General features: G+C 34.9%; 1 protein-coding gene across 3 annotated transcripts in view; it reads right to left on the bottom strand.

The window, feature by feature from the left end:
* Positions 1-21244, bottom strand: part of CCDC102B (coiled-coil domain containing 102B) — a 181384-nt gene that overhangs the window by 9276 nt on the left and 150864 nt on the right. The gene's annotated exons all lie outside the window — the stretch shown is intronic.

The following is a 21244-nucleotide window of genomic DNA, read 5'->3' as shown; positions in this document are numbered from 1 at the left end:
TTCAACTGATTCCTTAATAAAGGAGAAAAAAAGTATAGGGTTTCAGAGCAATTACTTGGAATTGTCTTTCACAGTGAGAGGCAGGCAATACTTGCTTGCTTCACTTTTGATGACTAGGAGCCATTATTTATTGACTGACAGTTCTGAACAGCCGTACTATTGCTGTTCAAGATATATTTAAAGTACTTACGTATAACTTAATAGTCTTTTTATTGGAAGAAGGGAAAGTGAAGAATAGTGAAAAAGATCAAAAATATCTCAAACCCCTTACTTGAACGAATTCTAGCCACTAGTGCAGTATAATGTCTTCATATTACATGAATAACAATAGGGAGAGTTTATTTACAAAAACATAATCATCATCAAGATTATCATTAAAACATAATCATGCTTAAAAATACATTATTTTTTATAAATTTGGGGTTGATAAATCACATTCTCAATAACAATGTGCAGCAGAACAACAACATCCACGCAAGCTGCACACCAGAAACAGGTTATTACGCCCTCCAGAATTCAGAACACAGTGAACAGACAGTAGCCCTGCACAGAACAACGCAGATTTAGCAAGATTTAGGACCTTAAGTACTGCCCAAAGTAGGTACACTACAAAGTGACCCAAGAAAACTGCATGTAAGAATGAATAATTCCTGGCAGATCTAAACTGTTTCTGTATATTACTAGTTTTTTGTCTCATCCATGGTTAACTGAGTTTAGGGGCATACATCTCCAATTCTCTCCATGTCATCTTTGAACTTCCATTGAAATCCTAGCGCAAACCATAGTGCAATTCCTGTGTTTCTTGTCTTTTCTACAGGAACAGGTTTTCAGAAAAGGGAGTTCATAAACCATCGGTTCAGTCTTGACTCTGGGACCCTAAAAGTCTTGTGAGCAAGTTCTGAACATGTCAAGGAATCTGAGAGTTTTCACTGAACTGTGGAACATGGTGGTCCCCAGTTACTTCTTCGTAGCTAGAACCCAGCTCCTGGCAGTGTCAACGGGTCGGTCATGCCATTATGCATACACACCTAATCTAATCTGCCTACTATTTGGAAAACAACTGTGTTCTTAGAAAAACCCAGCATCTCATGTCAAAATCACTCTGGGTTAAGTAAGCTGCCAAAGTGTAGAAGCCTTTGAGTTAATGTAGCAATATCACTGCTTACAGTGCCACAGACCCCATGATGCTCCTGTCTACTGATGAACATGCCCACTAATCATTCCAGATACAGACTGGTTGCCAAGCCCCACAGCAGTAAGAATCAATAAGCTGGCAAATTCCTCACCCTGCTGGATACACAAGATTAGGCTGGTCAGAAACTTAGTTGTCATTACCAAATTTCACTGGAATTTTTTTGAAAAAGAAGGCTTTTTCCTTTTTAATTACCTTAATTTAATGATTTCAAATAATAATTTTGCCTTATTAAAATTATAGATAAATTCTATTAACAACTCTTTGTTATTAAAAACACTTATGTGAATATATTAGTGCAATATCACTTCTAGTTCTTTCGTTTTCCATTCATTTAACTAATCTAAAACATATTAATATAAACTAAAAATAAAATCCCTAAAACTAATAGCTGAAAGAGTTCTAAATTAAATTTAAAGAAAGTAAACTAAATATATATGAAAAATATTAGCAGTAACTGATGGCTATGGGCTTACGTTACCTCTTGTTCCCTGAGAATACACATAGGAAATTTTCAAGACAAATAGAGCTACTTGTTTTTAAAGTATTTCTTACTTAAACATTGTAGAAACACTTAGTCTGGTGTTTCTAGATGTCATGTTAGTCTGTCTAACATCTGATCTTTTTTTCTGATCTCTATTTCATAATCAAATTAATGCAGTTACACATACGAGCTACTAAAAACAGTACATGAATACATAGAATGGTAAGCCCTGAGTGTTTATACAAAAGCATACACACTTGCTCAAAATCACTAGCATATAGAAAATCTTATCTAAAAAACTAGTCACAATCTGTAATTAATCACAAAACCTGAGTGCTATTGACAAGCTAATGTACAACAACTTCCTTTCATTTCCATGCTGATTTATAGCAGTCTTCAAACATCTCCTGTACGAATCCCTGACATCACTGCTTTGTGGAAGGGAATTTTGCCAAGGTATAGCTGGGGTATGTAACATGGAAATCAAAAGGGTTTGGCTCAATTGCTCTTCTCTGTTTACAAGATGCAATTCCTTTTAGTAGTTCTGCACTTTTGTGACTTTAATGTGTGTATTCCATGTGATGGTAGTAATTAATAGCTTATTTAAATGTGAACAGTTAAGGAGTTTGTGCCATAAAAAAATCAGGGAAATCTTTCCCATTGCTAGTCTGCACCAGCCGTCCTTGACAACCCCTGGCATCTGGGAAGGGATGGGGCAAGAAGTTGTTCTGTTTTGTCCCTCAGCCATGTGAAGGGCACTAGGAGCTGGGTGAAATGGGAAACATGTCTGCTTCCAACTGGAGCGTGCCAAGGTTCCTCAGGGCAGGCAGGGAAGCAGCCAATTGCACGAATGCCCATCCTGGTCGTGCAAGGCCCCGTCAGCTCTGCAACTGCTGATGTTGCTTTAGCTGTCTGTTTTGCCTCACTCAGAGTGAGTCAAAACCCCTCTGTACATGGAAGGACTACACAACTGCATTCCCAGTTACTGCCAGACAGGCACTAAAACTGTGGAAAGCGCAGTAATAAAGGTAATGTGCAACTGCTCTAGAAAGAAAAATAAATAAATAAATAAATAGAGGTACAAATGAATAAGCAAAATAAAATGCATGGGTTTTGAACTGCAGATACATAAGCAAAACATTTTAAAGCCCTTTTCCTAACAGCAGACAAACAGAAAATGCTATCAAAATCAGCTAAAAAAATCATGAAAATGTACAGGCGTATAAAAAGGAAGCATACCATATGTCCACCAATATCTAGTACAACAGGAACATTAAGAAAGTCATTAAGATAGTGTCCCCATTGTGCCCAGGTATACAATAACATATGGTACATTTCCTGCTTCACTGTGCATTTCCTTGCTTTCATTGTTTAGCATCACTAATTGAGAGCTCAATTAATATAGGTTGTGTGTGCATTTCTCTGTAGAATATTTTAAAATTCTTCATTGCTGCTTAAAATCAATCTTTTTTTAGTGCAAGTGCACAATAAGTATTAACATAAGGAAGGATTTTTTTCCAAACCTTAATTAAATGGAAGACCTAGATAGAATTATTTTAAGGTAGGTACACATGACTCTTAAATTATTATTGTCGTCTTATTTAAATCCTCACTCAATTTGCTATAATGATGCTACAGAGAGACATTACAAGGTTGTTGATGGTTTTAATCAATGGAGACTTCCCAAGGACAGATGTGGGTATCTCTCAGGAGCACAGATTAGAGGCAAAACAGTAAGGGACTAATGTAGCAGTGTTAAAGATAATACAAAAAGAAATAGAAGGTGTTTATGTACTGTAAACCTGTGCATGTGGAGAAGAGAGGGAAACCAAGATTTTTCTCCTTCATGGATATTTATTCTCAAAAATCTAAAGAAGATTAAGGAATCTCAGGATTCCCCCAAACAAGATGAAAATTATTTATAAGACACATTGTCTCTGTCTTTTGTATTTACAGATTCCACATGCCTCCAAGAAGAGTGGAACTTTCCCACAGTAGCTCAATACTACCAAGGTTCCTATTTCAGGACTCCTTATGGAAAAGAAGAAAAAAAAAAGTTCTTTTCTCAAAGAAGTATTGTTAATAATCTTATCTGCCTTTCTAAAAGATTCACATGCTATTTCATGAAGTTGATATAGAAAATGAAATTAGAATGACAGTAAAAAAAATCCCACCAAATTATCAAATGTTTGCATCAGGAATGTTTAGATCAAATAACTGATTAGACCAAAAAGCTAATATCCTGAATACTTAATTTTAAAAGATAAAAGGTGAGAGTTCATTTAATAATAAATAATAAACATCAGTCCAGATCCACTAGTATCTGCCATTTACTGTCCTACCCATGACAGTGGTGCTATGCATTACTATCTGAAAAATCATGCATAGTTGATTTCCAAGTGTGGATGGAGAAAGAAAGGAAACTATTACAAGCTTGAGTTAATATCTTCAATGGTATAAACTATACCTCACTTTTAGACATTTATTAATGCCCAAAATAATAAATATTCTGAGTAATAAATAGTAACATAGACTTATGTCAGCTTCTGATTTCATTGAAACATATTTTCCATTTACCATTAGGGGACTGTTACAGACCATGAGTGAACATAGAGATGTTGAATTAGGTTTCATATCTTTACAAGGCAGAAATTGCTTAGACCCCATGTAAACTCATCCACTATGCGATTCCAATCTCTAAAAATACTATATAGGCTCTCAAATAGTATGACTTTTTCTTTAAATGTTGTGTTTCCTTAAGAGCCACAAGACCTCATGTAATGTTTTTCTCTATTTCTCATTCAACTAATTTTACTTCCTTGGAACTCATGCAAAATTACACTTTTGATTTTCCTTATAAGAAAAGGTCTGTGTTTTGTCCTATAATTATATTCCCTTCTAGTGTCAAAATTTGTCTCAGAATGAACTTCCCTGGTGCATTTCTGGGTACAGTGTATTACAATAGCTACCACTTAAATTTACATTCAATATTTTCCCTAGGGTAGAACATGACAAAAATGATAATTTTGTTCAAACTTTTGCTGCTGCAAACTAGAAACAACACTTTGCAACTGGATCACTGTAGTCATATGGGTCAGAACCTGAAATTATTGTTTCTGGAGATTAAATATGTTAAGTGTGTCACCCACTTTAAGCACTTTAAGAATGGCAGAGGATGAACACTACACATTGGGTACCTAACAGAGAAGGACTCCTTCAAACGCCCATTCATAAATTCAGGTCTTGTTAACAGCGAGATTTTCCAAAAGAAAAAACATTCCCATTTATAGCATAACAATTTCACCATTCTGGCACATAATAAGAATTAAGATGACCTTTAAAAGGTCTGTTTTTTCTTATTTTTTTTTCCTTAATTCTGAGATGATCACATGTATTTGCTCAGTTGACTTTGCATAATAACATCTTTCTTCAATTCTGATATTTTAGAATCTGATCATACCAGGTTATGGCATGCCCAAATAAAATCACTTTTCTGAAGAAAATGTTTCCTTTCAGCTACAAGATAGAAGAAAAAATCTATCCACGCACCCCAACAAAATGGACACAAGAAATAAATAATTTCAGCTTTTAGGGAACTGACAGTAACTTTCTGGCTTTTCTAGCTTTGGGTTTTAGAATACTCTGAACCTACTGGAATGAACCAGAATAACCATATCATCAGCTTTTACCATGAAAGAATTCAGAAAAAAGTACACTTTTCATGACTTGCTTGAAAATGCTTTGTTTTTCTATGTTCATCACTATTTATCAGTCTCATGTAATTGTGCCGATAATATGTAATTCCTTGCATATTACAATATAAGAACAGAAAATGCCCTTATATTTGAATACAAAGCATACTTCAGCTCTTTTGCTACTGCTAAGCATACATTAGGGCTAAATACAAATTGTTTTTGACATTTTTCTCTGCAAATTGTTGTGTTTGACATTTGTATTGCAAGCACTCAAAGTTTAAATACATTTAAAAGTAAAAATTGAAAAAGAGATGTCAGAAGTATTGAATAGTGATCAACACAATACAATCAATATGTTTTTGGTTTTGTTTTTTTTTTTCCATATGGTCAGGCTAGGGTAAAAAAAACAGCAACCCGTGAACTTTTAGCTAAATGACTGACTTATTGTTAAAGAAAACAATCCGAAGTATACCTGGGAAATTAGATACTATAAGTGACTATTTTAAGAATTATAAGTACATAGTATAAGACCTATTTGTGTAATGTGCTTTAATATTTCTTTACAAAATACCTTCTGATTTCTGAACACTGAAACAGTTTTTCTAGTCTTACAGAGAAGAAGGTATCAATAATATATACATTCCTTTCTTTTTTCAGAAGTGTGGTTTGCATGGAAAGCTTTTTTGTGGCCATTTTTTTAATAGCTGAAAAAAGGATAAGAAAGTACACTTGGCATAAGCTCTTTCCTCATTCCTTTTTTATATATTAAGATTCACTTTCTACAGTAATATTTTCACCTACATAATCTCCAGGCCAATAAAAAGCATGATCATTTCCCTTCCCAGTAATTACATGGTTGCCAGCTTCAATTTAGTTCCATTTACCCTTTTCAGAATTCTTAACTTTTAACAGTTGCTCAACATGTATCTTCATTATTTCCCTCTTACTTCTTGCAGGTATGAAAGGTATTCAACTCTGTAGCAGACATTAACTTTCCTCTCCTCACCCCCCACCTCCCCCTTATCCACTTCCTACTCCCCATCCAAATTTGTCTTGCAACTAAATGGGCTATCATGTTCAGAATCATGTCAGGTAGGTTCTTTGTTATGTACTGGTTTTTTTCACACTGAAAACACTATACTACACTAATATTTAAACTGAAAATTAAGTTATCTTCAAAATAAGGAAGAAAACATGTACACTCAACAAAATAAGCTATTTAATTCCCAAAAAACCTACTTACTATACTGCAGTATCATTCAATATTATGCCTCCTAGTTATAATCATTGAACAAAAATTATATGAGAGTTCTGGGAAGCACTGGAGAGTTCTGCCATACACCATGTTCTCCCTCGGACCATTGCCCAAAACACTGTTCTTTGACAGTATTAAAGTCTGATATCTCTTGAACCGGCTGGAGTAGAAACAAATACTGTGCAGCACTGCTGTGCTGCGATTATGAGCTTCACAACTGTAAAAGCATTTCATTTAAACTTGTAAGGCTGGGAGACAGAATGTGAATGTGCACATTACAATTACTTACTCTGCTCCCTTCCATTCCTCCCAGCTTCAAATTCTGACATGATAGTAGCTACTATCTCATAAGCTGTTAAAGATAGCATGCAGCTAGAAAATTATCTAACTGGAAGTTTGAACCTCGGCTTTCAAATATCACAAAGCGCTAATCTCTAGCTCTGTGGTTTGTAAGGTTGCTGAAATCAACTGGGAGCTGAAGTGTAAAGCAAAAAATGGTGATGGTAATCTGGTGATGTGAAGGTTTCATTATCTTAGGACCTACCATGTCTGATAAAATAGTACAAGTGCTCTCAGTACCAGTAAAATTATCTTAAGTATGCAAACAGCAGGGGGAAAGCACTGATCCCTAAACGGCAGTAAAGCAGACAAAAACAAAAGCTGACAAAGAGCAGATAAAGACAAGACGTAAACCACAATTAGATAAGATATGGAGCGCTCTTCCTTTTTTTCTTTGCCCATTTTTTGTACCAATGTTTTAATTATTTACTAATGTGTTAGAATAACAAATTGCTATTTATGTTTTTGGTAAGAAGAGATGCCTGATCTCAGTTACATTCATAATGTACCCAATTCTCAATACAGTTCAGGACAAGTTGACCTATTATCTACAAACTCCTTTGAAAAGTCTGATTTTAGAGTCTGTGATTGTGACAGTGCCAGAACTGGCTGTGTTTCTATTGTCTATTTTTCTGGTACACCTCCAGCATTCAAAACCATTGTACCAGGAATGTTTGAGGATACATTCCCTCTCAATACTTTCAGGATGCTTTTATTGGCTTCTTGCCCAGCAATTCAGATAATCCCTTTTGGAATGAGCCAATACACTCTGCCTGAATAATCTGTTAAGGCAGAGTCACAGCAATGACTTGTGACCCTTTGTAGACTCTCTCCAGTACATCCGTGTCTTTCTTATACTGGGGGCCCACAGCTGAACCCAGCAATCCTGATGTTGTCTCACTAGTGCTGAGCAGAGCGAAAGGATGACCTCCCTCAATCTGCTAGTTGTGTGCATTTTAATGTTGTTGGCCTTCATTGTCTTGAGAGTGCAGTGCTCACTCATGGCCAACTTGTTGTCCAACAGGATCCCAGCTCCCTTTCTGCAAAGCTGCTTTTCAGCCAGTCAGACCCAAGTCTGCCCTAGTGCAAGGGATTTTTCCTACCTGAGCGTGGGATTTGGCATTTCCATTTTAACTTTGTGAGATTACTGTCTGCATTTCTCCATCTTCTTGAGGTCCCTCTGAATGACAGCACAACTACCTGGTCTATTAATGACTCTTTCTTGTTTTGTATCAACTGCAAACTTGCTGAGAGCGCATTCTGTCTCATAATCCAGATTATTAGTGAAGTTAAGCAGTACTATCTCCAGTATTGACCCCTGGTGTACATCACTAGTGACTGCCCTGCAGCTGGACTTCATTTCACTAACCACAAATCTTTTAGCCCAGCAGTTCAGCTAATTTTCAGTCCACCTCACTGTTCATTTATTTAGTCTGTCCTGCATCAGACTGTCTATGAGCATGTTATGAGAGACAGCATTGAAAATATTGTGAATGTCAAGGTAAACAACATTCATTGCTCTCCCATCATCCACAAAGCTAAACATTTCATTGTAGAAGGCTATCAGGTTGAACAGGCATAATTTTCCCTTTATAAATCCATGCTGACTGCTTACAACCATCTTTTTGTCCTCAGTATGCTTGGAAATAGTTCCCAGGATTAGCTGTTCTATTACCTTACTGGGGACTAAGGTGGGGCTGCCAGGTCTGTGAATTCCCATATCCACCTTCTCTCCCTTTCTACACAAAAGGCTGTACAAATTGCTGCGCCTATTTGCTGCCTCTGTTATTGATGCTCTCCTCCTCACTTCACTGCTATCTGGTTCTCACATTTGGTCCACAACAATGCCATGCTCAGTTTACCCACCGGCCTCATGATTCTGTAAATCTCATTCAAACCCCTCTCAGCTCTCTTCAAGTGAAAGAGTCCAAGACTCTCTATTTGAAAAGCAACCTATCCATCCATCCATCCATTTGACCCGTGCAGAAGCTGGAGCATATACAACTTTGGTTTTATTGTGTATTTATGTTCAAAAGTGAAGAAAAAAGCACCATGTAAATATTAAGATGGAATATTAGCAGCTCAAATTATAGGTAGTTGAGGTTATTTTTTCATCCTCTACAATTTTATTTATAGCTTTCAGGGAAAGAAAAGATCTTATATCTTGAACATTCTTGCTTTCAGTATCAATAGAGAAATCTTTTATTATCTCTTTTTTCTCTTTTCCTCCTTCCAAAGATCAAATCTGTCACACTATTCTTTAGATGCCTAAACCCCTCTATTTTTCAAAAATATTGCTGAAAAAAAACGCCCAAAAGTTTATCTTTCTATTTATGGCATAAAAAATTAATAGAATATTGGACTGACATGTGATGAAGCTCTTCTGTGACCAGAAACAGAATCCAGCTTTCTGTTATGTTGCTAAACCAGGCATAACTGATTCAATGTATTCTCTTTATTTCCTGAAAATTATGAATCACAGCAGGTGATTTTGAGTGAGCATCATTCTCTTGGGATTAGAAATAACAAATGCAGGGTGAGAAAATTGACTGCAAGGTAGATGTTCTTAGATTTTAGCAGCTCCTATGGGATTTTATAGAAGGTATAGAATCCATATGATCGTTATAAAGTAAATGACACCACCATAGAATAAGTAGAAGTCAGAGGCACATACACTATTTTGCTAAAATTAAGAAACACAAAAAATGAAACCAAAAAAGCTATTCTTTCCATCATATGATTCTGAATTCTGTTCATATGTTTTGTTGTAGGTGCCATATTTGATCAGTTTTGTGCCAGCATAATTCCATTAACTTCATAAACTGATGCAAGAAGAGTATTAGAAATTTTCACTGTCAGATTCTAGTAATGGATGATCATGTCACTTTGGTAAAGTAAGTAGCTCATCTCTTTTGAGTTATATTACATAGAAAATTGAGGGTAATATAATGATATATGAAAATATAGACAGCCGTTTGTTACAAATACATGTATGTGTATGAGTTAGTTTACTTCTGAATAAGAAGACATAGCATTTAATTATTCCTAAACCTGCTTTGAGAAATAACTTTTTTCCCCTGAAAATTGTGAAAAAGCACCACTGACAGCTCCACACTGATGTATTTTTAACATTCATTGAGATATTTTCACAAAACTAACACAAATTCAGAGCATACATAAATAATTTCTGTGGAAGAACTTTTTCAGTTTTAGTAAGAATTTGTAAGTTTTCGTAAGTCTTTCCTCCTTATAACCTGGAAATTTGGAAACAATATACAAATAGTACGAATTATCTTAGCTTATCTTTTACTTTATAGTCTTTCAGCGTGGCACAACTATCACTTGAGAATTTTTATGGCAATTGCCACTGTACTGGGAAGGCAGAAATTCCTTAGTGGCAGTGTCATCTTCAGAATGAAGCACTGAAAGTCCCTTCAAGAGGAATACATTTACAATCTCCAGTTCAAGATGCTGTTTGGCTTAAACTATTTTAAGTGTGTGGGAAGAATATATGCCCAAAACATCCTCCCCCAATCAACTTCTTAGAACCATCTTCTAAGAACTATGAGAACCTTTGAATGCTACATCTTCTCTTTTCTACTCATTTTCTAAATTTTGGAACATATCTCAGCTGAAGCAGGAAAACGATAATGAAATAGTAACTTTGACAAATACTTTACAGGTAATAGTAAAGAAGCACAAGATTATAAGCAGCACAAATGCTGACAGGCCCATGAATATCCTCCTTGCTTCTGTTCATTTTTTGTAGATAAATATATATGTCTGTGTAAGGCGCATCATAATGGATACAGAAAAAATACATTAATATTTCTCTGTATAGAAAGGTAGATGAAAAACTGAGTATGTGGAGTTTGAAATAGGCTCAAGAAACAATTTCACACGTCATCATTCAGGATCTCTAAAGGAAGGAGATGAATCGTAGTTGCTCATAGTGATATGGATAAGATTTATTCCTTGCCTGCTTCTAACTTGTCTTTCAAAAACAAAAACATAAAAATATGAACAACTTGTGTGCACATTTGCATAACTTTTAGTTAAAACAGTGATCTTGAAAGACGTCAAGCATTTTTGAGCAGGAAGAGAATATTTCAATTATTTCTGAATTACTAGACATACCTTTACTATAAAAATAAACTAAGAAGTTTAAAAGAAAGATTATTTTTTTCAGCTCCTTTGTATGTTACCTTTTAACTTCTTTATTTATTATCTTCCACTGTAAAATTTGCTATATATACATATATAATTGCAGTCTTTCATATATACTTTGCTATGTATTAGGAAAGTAACCGTATGCACACATCTGATTAAAATCCCATGTAAATCTACATATGAATTTGGTGTGAGTTTTGGACAGGTGGCAAGCTGCCCAGTAGACAACTAGATTTTATTTTTTTTTTATATTGTTGATCTAATGTAGCAAAAGAGAATTTTTAGAATGTTTTGTGACTAAAGAAAAGGAGAAAATCCAAAACAACAATGGCTGGTAATCTTAAAGTGAAAATTTACAGAGAAGGCTTCTGGAATAATTATTTCCTATCAGTCTTTATGTAGCAGAATAGAACCATTTAAATTGGGGTGTTGCAGAAAATCCAGAAAATGTTATCAAAAAAATGTAATAAGAAAACCTTGTGATGTGGAAAAATCCCCAGTGTAATGGAATTAACGATGGAAACCAATGAAGGTTGTAAATATATGCCTATAAAGATGATAGTTTCAGGTCAGTGAAGTGACTGTGAAATCAATTCAGTGAAAAGTGATCATCAGACTGTCAGTATTCAAAAAAGAAGAAAATAGCTAACTTATTATTAGTTAAAGACAAGTAGATTCTAAATAATCTGAAGGCAAGACTGGAAGTAGAAAACTTCTGAATTATTCCACTTAGAAAACTAATTGGGATTTTTTAGTTTTCCCATCACTTTTTCAGTGAGAACATGTTGCTTTCCTTCTTGAAAGAGAAAAAGTTGTTAATTATGCAGAATTTGAAAAGTGATAAGATAATATAACAATACTCTGGAACAGTAACAAAAAAAAAAGTGAACTATTAAAAAGGAATAGAGAACACAATAGTTATTGTGCTACCATATTATTCCAATAAAACGACCACATCTGGAATACTGAATATATTATTTACTGTGTCTGAGAGGAAATGACACAAACCAGGAAATGATTTGACGAACAACAACTATGTAAACAAATGTATGGGATGGCTTCCACAGGGAAGGTGACTAAACAAACTTCAGGATTCATATGATGAAGCGAACAGAAACAGGTCACAATTTCTAACAGTACAGAAAGTAGGGAGCATCAAATGAAACCAGCAAAGGCAGATTTGGTGCAAGAAAGAATAACTTAACAGAATACAATTAAGTCTTGAGACCTCTTGTAGTGGGTAGTTACAAAAGCCTCACAGGGCTCCAGAAAGCTATTGAACAATTTAATAGAAGAAAACTCAATATAAGCCTTAAAAGGTACCATCTCTGACTGAGGAGTCCTTGACCTTGATTTTCCTGGGATGTATGTCTACCTGTCTGCTTTGCTTTTACAGTCTTACACAAATCCATTTTTGTCCACCACCAGAAACAGGATACCAGTTTAGATGGAACTTTGTGTGGTATTATTCTATTATACTCACTAAACATTAAAGAGCATACAGAACAACATTTGAAATTAAGATTTTTATTTTAAGACACATATTTATGGTTGCATCAGAAGAATTATAAATGTGAAATGCACTCTGCTAGGACTTGGAGGACGTTTTGCTTCAGATGTTTTTTTTCTCCGACTGTATTTAAGACACATAGCCTTACTGACGAGAACCTTTCAGACTTATAAGCATGGGCTTCTATTCTACATGAAATTAGTAGCAGTGTCTCAAAGTGCAGAAAAAGAGAGCATAAAGTTCAGTGTTTTGTGGTTTAGATTGTGACTTCTCTCTGTCCAGTAAAACTCAGTGGTATTTTGCATGTATTTTGACTTACAGGATGAGATAAAATTACAGTTTCTCCTTTGGGAGACATCAGGCTATCTTCACCTTTATATTTCACTGCAATCAATGTTAATTCTCATGTAAATATGATGAATTTGAGTAATTTGGATAATTATAATATATTTTATTTCCTTTTTGAGATTACATCTGGCCTAACAAAATGACAAAATAACATTTTATTTCTCACTTAAGAATTAAAATCCATTAGAATAGTACTGGACTCCAACAAAGCTGCAAAATATGTAGAAGCATTACAACTCTCTTGCAACTTTGCTATATGTGCTCCAGTTTCACACAACATAGCTCATTTGGCACAAATTTTGCAATATTGCCTCTTTAGCTCTACATTTTCTCATCATTCCATCAGAAGATATTTCATTTTTCATATCTTGTGAAACCAGCTTTAGCTACAACTTCCTCCTTTAGCTACAACATGACACTAGATTGTAGAAGTAGATCTTCTAGGTACTTATGAAAATAATTAATCATTCAAATGAAAGGTTTCCAGGACCATCTGCAAAGTGCATTATTGCTTATAAATCCCAGCAGTTTGTCATGCATCAATTTTTAAGTAGTGTACCTCTTTGATGCTACTTTGCACATTCTCACTTTTCTATTGTGCCTCTTTGTTGCAACTGTATCAATTAATTTCTTAATTATTCTGAATTCATGAACTTTGCAACAAATTACAAGCTTTCTGGTAGTTCAGTTCTTGGTAGAAGTGTTAATTTTTCATTTAACTCTCAAACACAAAATTTTTTGTGCTTCAGAATAATTCCGATTTTTCTATTTAAACTTACAATAAAGAATACACATTTACATTTACTAATTGGCTTCTTAAATGAAATAACATCAAAAACTCATTTGTGTGTGTCAAGTAAACAGGTTGGCTTAAATTTTGAAAATTTGGACTTCTTCAAAACCTAAACATTGATCATCTGTTTTCCTCATACTTAGGCCAGTGATTGTACTCAAAAGTAACTTTACTACAGCTACTGCTGTGACGAGGTGATAGCACACCCTGGTGAGATTTCTCAGTTCGTATTATGTGAGACTTGTCATATAATTTTAATTGGTAATGATGTTCACTACAGATCTGTGATGATGCTTCAAAAATTGCCCATGTTTTCTGTTGGCTGCTATAAATACCTTTAAACATTCCCCCAGTGTGGGCAAGCAGACAAAATCAATTATTTAAAAGCATCTCAGAAGCTTCTTTCAAGAAAAATGAGTAACATACACTAATATTTTTTTGCAAGTGACAGTAAATGCAAATCACAGCAGGAGGCTTTCAAGTGTGGAGCTGATGGATGACAAACATGTTACCCTAAAAAAGTGTATGCAATGTAAGCTTTAACTTTTTGGAAATATTGTTGAAAGAAGCTATCTCATAAAAATGCTTCACATTGTCATCTGAAAATTAGAAGAAAGTGATGACTCTGGTCTCCAGAATAAAATACGACTGAAATATGTGCTGAGAAGTGATAAGCACATCTAAAAGATTTAATTAAAGCTCTCAGGAATAAAGAAAAGAGCAACTGACACAGAAACTGTCATGACAAATTATTTGTTGAGGAATCTTTAAGAACTGGAAAATACACAGCCGACCACAAAAAAATATTTTAAAAGCTCTTACTGAAGACAATTAGCTATTCTAGGCCATGATACACATTTATAATGTTCAGTGTAAGGTCATTCACTTTGATGCATTCAGAAAAGTTGAAATTTGAAATGATTTGTGAAAGTGTCTTTCTTTTATAACTGGTATGCAACTGGTGTGGATCTTTAAGAAACTTCTCCATAAAATTACATTTAATGATTATAATATTTAGTATCAGCAGTAAAGCACTTGGCTATTTAATTACCAAGCTAGAATGTCTATTAATCATTCTACAAATGGTGTTTGTGTGTAGTGACATAACAATTTCTGGAAAGATCAATGACTCATTTTAAGAACAATTATGGTGATACTCCACCTTTTTTTGAATCCTATATTTAACACAGTCATGCAGTACTTCAGGTTAGCTTTCAGAATAAAACACTGATTATCTCTACTTTATACAATAATCACTGAATTAATTCAATCCCATTGAAAAAATGGGTTATTACCATCAATAAAAAGCTTAAGAAAAAAAGAAAAATCATATTTGGAATCTAATTGTTTGTTGCCTTAAAAAATGTTAGCAATTTTATCAAATACTTGCTTCACTAATAACCTTGTCACTTCTAAATAATAAAGTGAAATAGAAAGGACGCAGCTTGTTCATGAAATCGTATGTCACATTTTTCCTTTTGGATCACTTACAGAATGATGTTAAAATGCCTGTGTTTACGGGGTGGGTATTTAGTTCAGATACAAAATACAAAAGAAGATAATGTTAAGAAAACTTTCTTTGCAGATAAGTAGATAATAATATATATATACACACTTTTGATATTTGAGATAATCAGCATAAAAATATGCTCATATATTGAATTTATGCATACCTGTAAGAAGCAACATGGGTGATGCTGTAGGCATTACTACATTGTCAGTCACAATGAAAAAAAAATGGACTTGGATTATTGGATTACTAAATATTAATTTCTAATATAGAAAGTTACTTCTGTGCTGACATTAAATCACTAGCATAAACGGTTCAGCAACTTCTGAAGCTTTAAAGAAACCGATGAAAACTGCATATAAGAGGGGGTAAGTGCAGAGAAGCAGGCTATAATTTCAACAGATTACCAATAGAAAACTATTGCTTGGCTTTCCAACATATTAGAGAGGGCAAACGCAATTATAGTGCATTCTATGCAACTCAAAGAGCATGGAAACTCTCTTTCTGTTTTGTTCCTCTAAACATTCATAAATAATTCATCTACCATCTCCTTACATTTGCTTCTCTGCAGGTACTATTAAACATCAGAAAACTAAAAATTAGTGATAAGGAGACTTTTTTAAGAGATTGTATACATGCAAACAACACAGCAATGTCTTATGAAATGCCTGCTCAAAATCAGCCTGCATTTTTAAATTTTAGAAATACCACGCAAAAATATTTTGCGCAAGTGTGTTTCTCATTTTCAAAGAGCTCTAAGTGAAAGTATTCGAAAAGAATGGGAACTTAGCTCAGATATTTTCAAATTAAATAAAAAGAAGTAAAAAAGAAGCAAAATTCATAATTTCTTTCCTTAATTGATTTCTTAAGTGAATTAAAGACCTGGGGAAAAGCATTTTTCCATCTGCATCTGACAGGTAATTCCTCATAAACGCTATGAATGAAAACAAGTTATTCAAGCTCTCAATAAATATGTCATGAGATAAATTAATTGCTGATGTCAATTTAGAAAACAGATTCAGTTTTGAGAATGAAGGATAAAGAAAATATAATATATTTAATTTTGAATTTGAACTTTCTGGAAGACTGATTCTAAAGCTGTAGAATGCACACCAATCAGATTTTACATTTTTTGGGCTTTGTCACTTCCAAATCGCAAGATTTATCCCAAGGTATAAATCAAGCTTTACGTTATTGAAACCTTCACCTTTTGTCATTCTCTGAATAGTAGGATCTGTTTAAATACATACTTCTTTTTAGCAGAAAGTGTTACTTAAATGATTATTTCAATACTTATTCTATAGGTTTGTTGCTTAATGTTGTTGGTAAGCTAACCAAGTATATAATTTTAATTAAGCTTTTTTTCTTCCTCCTCTGTGTGTAAATATCTGAGGAAATAGGATCAAATCCTCATTGAAGGCTTTTATCCTGTAAACACAAAACATGGAAGGAAAGCAAACTCAGAGTAATTAATATCTAAATATTGGCTGAACATCAACATTTGATGGCTATTAAGGAAGCAAGTTTTCAGTGAAAGAAGGTTTAACTAGATCAAATAAGACCACTGCCCCTGTAAGCATTTGAATAATTAATTTTTCATATAGTCTGAAACCTGGAACCTTATTCCCAGGTGCTAAATTTCATTTCAAGAAGTGAAAATGTTATATATTCTTTTCAAACTGTTCTTCCATGGGGGTAAATCGTACACTTCCAATAAAGAACTGAATTACACTGGGTAGCTGATTCACAAGATCACGGACTGGAAGTTAAGAGGTCCCTTAATACAGACAAAACTCATATTTTAGTTCTTTCAATCCTATATAATAAAAAGTTAATTTTCTTCAGAAAAGATGGAGATATTAATCAGTTTAATCAGATCAGTCATTCTGAAAAGTCAAATCTGCATTCCCCTCCTCCCTTGCTCTTGGAAGGCATACTGTTACTGGCAAAAAGACAGACGACGAATTTGTCTCCACAGCCATTTTGGGTAGAAAGATGTGATAGAGAACTGCAGATTTTGTCCTCCCATCAGCACAGGGAAAAATGAAAAATTCAACTTGTGGAGGAAATGTATCATGGAAAAGTAAGACTTATGGCTAGGCTTCCTTTTGCCTGTTGATACAAAACCTATAGAGGTGTATGGTTGCAAAATCAAACATCTCAAAGGCTAAAAATTACATAAATGAGATCCCCAACATTTTAGTGCAAACAAATTATACAGTCTTATATGCATGGTTGAAGACTATTTCCCTATTCCCATCTGCCCCGTTAATCACCCTTTGCTGCTCCTACTCTCCCTCTGTCCCATCTCCTCGTACTATCTGATTCTTTTGTTTTTTTCCTTCCTATTTTGCCCCTGTCCCCAGTTCCTCCACTCTGCACCATGTTGGGCCCAGCCCTGCTGCTCTTTGCCATCTCAGCCATGCTGCTCTTCCTCAAGGTGTGGTTGTCAGAGGTGGGGTGTTGCAGACACAGAGCAGAAACTGCCCCAAAACACGGCCGCTTCCAGATGTCCTCTGCGGCTGGAAGGAGTGGTTCTAGCAAATATTGTATTACCTTGTGAGTCAGCATCGATGCATGCCAGGTACACAGAGAAGCTATGAAGCATTTTCCTGCAAAACTCTAAGAAGTCTCTGTTGAATGTGGGAAATTGATTTCCACAGGCTTCATCAGAATATTCAAGTTTTCATGGGGGAAAGAAAAAGGCATATACCTGATGGCAGAATAATCCATCTGCCTTATTTAAAGTCCCTACTCCAAAGCATTATGAGTGAAAAAGTTTAAATTTAAGAATTATTTTAACATGAACAAATCAGTGTATTTTTCTGGAAGCTGCCAAACCCTTATAGCAGCTTTATATAGCTATATACACACACGGGCACATACACATACACATAACTTCAGGCCATCCAGGACAACGTAATGCTCTACCATAGAGATGACAGACAAAGGGTTTTAATTGTTACTATTACCATCATATCCAGGTACAATGATTGCTACAAGCATAAACTGTTTTTTAAGCAAATCAATGTAAAAAATATGTCAGTTTCTGTATAAAAGCAATCACAGGAGATTTTGAAAACAGAAGTTAAACCTTATAAGAGTTTGATCCACCCAATGTTCTGAATATCAAAATTGGTCCCTCCTGTTGTCGATGAGCTGGTCATGCATGCTACTCTGCTGAAGCAGAGCTTTTCAGCATTTATGGGTACAGTTTTACTGATATGCATGCGGAAGCTGTTGTGAAATTCTCTTTGTTACCAGGAGGTTCTTTTCTAATCTACTAAACACAGAAATAAAACTCTACTCATTGCACAGCTGCATTTTTCATTAATTTCAGAGAGCTGCAGGTTTCTTAATAGCCTCCATGGCCTCCTCTGGTTAAAAGTCTAAAGTGATCACAGGAGCTAAAATCTTGTCATCCTTCCAGTGTAACCTGCAGAAGAGGAGGACATGAAGCTATGCCGTGCTTTCCAGTGTGCAATAAAACCCACACTTACGTTGTCACTGGTGAAATTAGAATGGGAAGAACTAAGATAATAGCAATGTTGAGTCATGTATTTCCAAAGAGAGGAATTGATTTTGAAGCGGAAAGCCCAGCATTTTCCTGTTCAGCCACTTTGAAAAGCAAATACATGTTATATTATATTCTTCCAAAAACCATATCTATATTTTATCTCATTGGCCAGTCCAGTCCAAACCATGACAACTGTATTATAACATGCATTTGGGTACTATTCTAATTCATTTGGAGATCTAGGTAAAAATGGCACAATCTAAGTAAAGGGTGCAAGTTCACAGGCTTCAAGAGACACCACAGGCATGGAACAAATCAGAATGCAGACATTATGGCCACAAGAATATAGTAGAAAGAGCAACAATGGAAACAGAAATGTAAGTGTTCAGCATATAGACAGCATGTGGTGCGTAGTGTAGATAATGGGAAGCCTTTCATGTAACAGTAGAGGCTTGCTTGCTTTCTGGAAGCTGTATCCATAAAAATAGGAACATATGCAATGTGACTTTAACATAACACTGGTGAGATACACGAACTGTGGAAGCAAGCTAGCTACTATTCAAATAAGAAAATTGCAACTCCACACCCCACAACTCTACACTTGTGTCTCTGTACAGAATTTGTACCTCATCTCCAGGTTATGAAGGATTTTTAGTTAAGGTAAAGTGATGCGCAGCTCCAAAACAGGAAGCATCTTGGATTGGTGCAGCATGCAACCAGATAAGGCTTCCTTTAAAACACTGACCTCTGAGGACATTATACAGAGATGTCAAAGTTGTGTGCCAGTTATGCTGTAAATTTCTTGGCCGATAGATACGAATACAGTCTAATGATATATATGGTCTAAACAATATTTTTTTTTTTCTTCATTCACATTCATTTTAATCTTGCAGAACCATGAGACAGACAATACAAGCTGAATCAGAACAAAAGATAAAAATCAGGGACTTCAATGAAGGAAGAAAGCAGTAAGACTCCCCATGGAACAGGTCAAGGCTCCTTGGTGGTCTGTGTGGCAGCAGGAGTCAGCCTTGGCATACAAAAAGGGGATGGGGGATGGAAAAAGCATTACCGGTTATGCTGTTTTGCATGGACTGTTTCATCAATTTGCCTTTGGCCATGCAGCAGATGTGCAGTCTGAACAGAAGCTATTAGAATATATCATGAAGATGGCCCAATTGAATGCAATACTCATCTAACTGCAGTGCCAGCTAGTGAGATTCTAGCTCTGTAAGGTGAGAATAAGGCATATCCCAGGAAAAGCAGTACTGTTGCCAGATGCAGTAACCAACTTCAGAATACCACACAGATGGCTCTTTGGAACAGAAAAGACATGCTTATGTGCTGCCATACCTTTGCTTGTGGGTCTGGGAGGCCCAGAAACCTGAGACCCAGCTCAGCAGGATGAGATGCTATGGAGAGCAAAACAATTCATGCTCTAGAGATTGTCTAGACGACAAGTAATCACATAAAAAATTAACTGTGAAGGAAAGATATAATTGTGTATACAAGGAAGTAAAACATGAATTCTAAAATACAGGAAGTTCCTTAAAAAAGAATAATAGGGTAATACTTGAGAAGCCAATCTTCAACTGTATAAGGAACTCAGATTTGCGAAGAGTGAATGACAACAGAATACAACACTTTATTTTGTATAATACTCAGGAAGTGTCTGATTATGTTTCTTTCTGCCTTTCTGGTCTCTAGAAATGTATGAATCGGACTATAATAATATAATGAAGTCAAAGAATGAGGGTAAAGAAAGGCTTTGATATATTGTATTAGTTCCTTTTGTACTTTGCTCTTTCAATAATAAGTTTGTGCAATGAAGCCTTGACCAGGTGGAAAAGTCCCACATGAAAGACAAAGCTCATAGATCTTGTAATAACACATGTAGTAAAGGAATATGCAAGAAAGAGTTATTCGTAAAGCTCTGACACGTTAATAGTGATAGTGTATGATCACATCTATTATGGAAAAAAGATAACAATATTTATGTATGGGATAGTTTATTCTTCATTATTCCCTGCTTCTGCTATTCTCATAGCTACTCAATAATCTGCAATTTTAAATATAACAAGACAAGTTATTTTTCTCAGAGAATATGATATGATGGATTTCAATTTACTATAATTACTTAACCTCCAGTGATTTAGTTATATGTAGAGCTGTTATATCTTTGTAGAAATAACCAAGATGAATTATGTCTTATTAAGAGTAATTAGAAGACGAGTAATTAAACAAAACCTAAATAACAATGACCCTCTTTTCAGCAGGTTCTCCACTTCAGCTACAGTGTTATTGATTTAGAATACAGATACTTAAGGTTTTACCAGTATATTGCCACGGAAGACTTGGAATAGTTCATGTCACAATTAGAGGAATACAAAAATGTTCTGATAATTTGAAGAGAAATATTGTTGGAAAAGTA

The sequence above is a fragment of the Rissa tridactyla genome, chromosome 2 (genome assembly GCF_028500815.1).
Source record: "Rissa tridactyla isolate bRisTri1 chromosome 2, bRisTri1.patW.cur.20221130, whole genome shotgun sequence".
NCBI lineage: Eukaryota > Metazoa > Chordata > Aves > Charadriiformes > Laridae > Rissa > Rissa tridactyla.
This window is presented reverse-complemented; position numbering and strand designations above follow the sequence as displayed.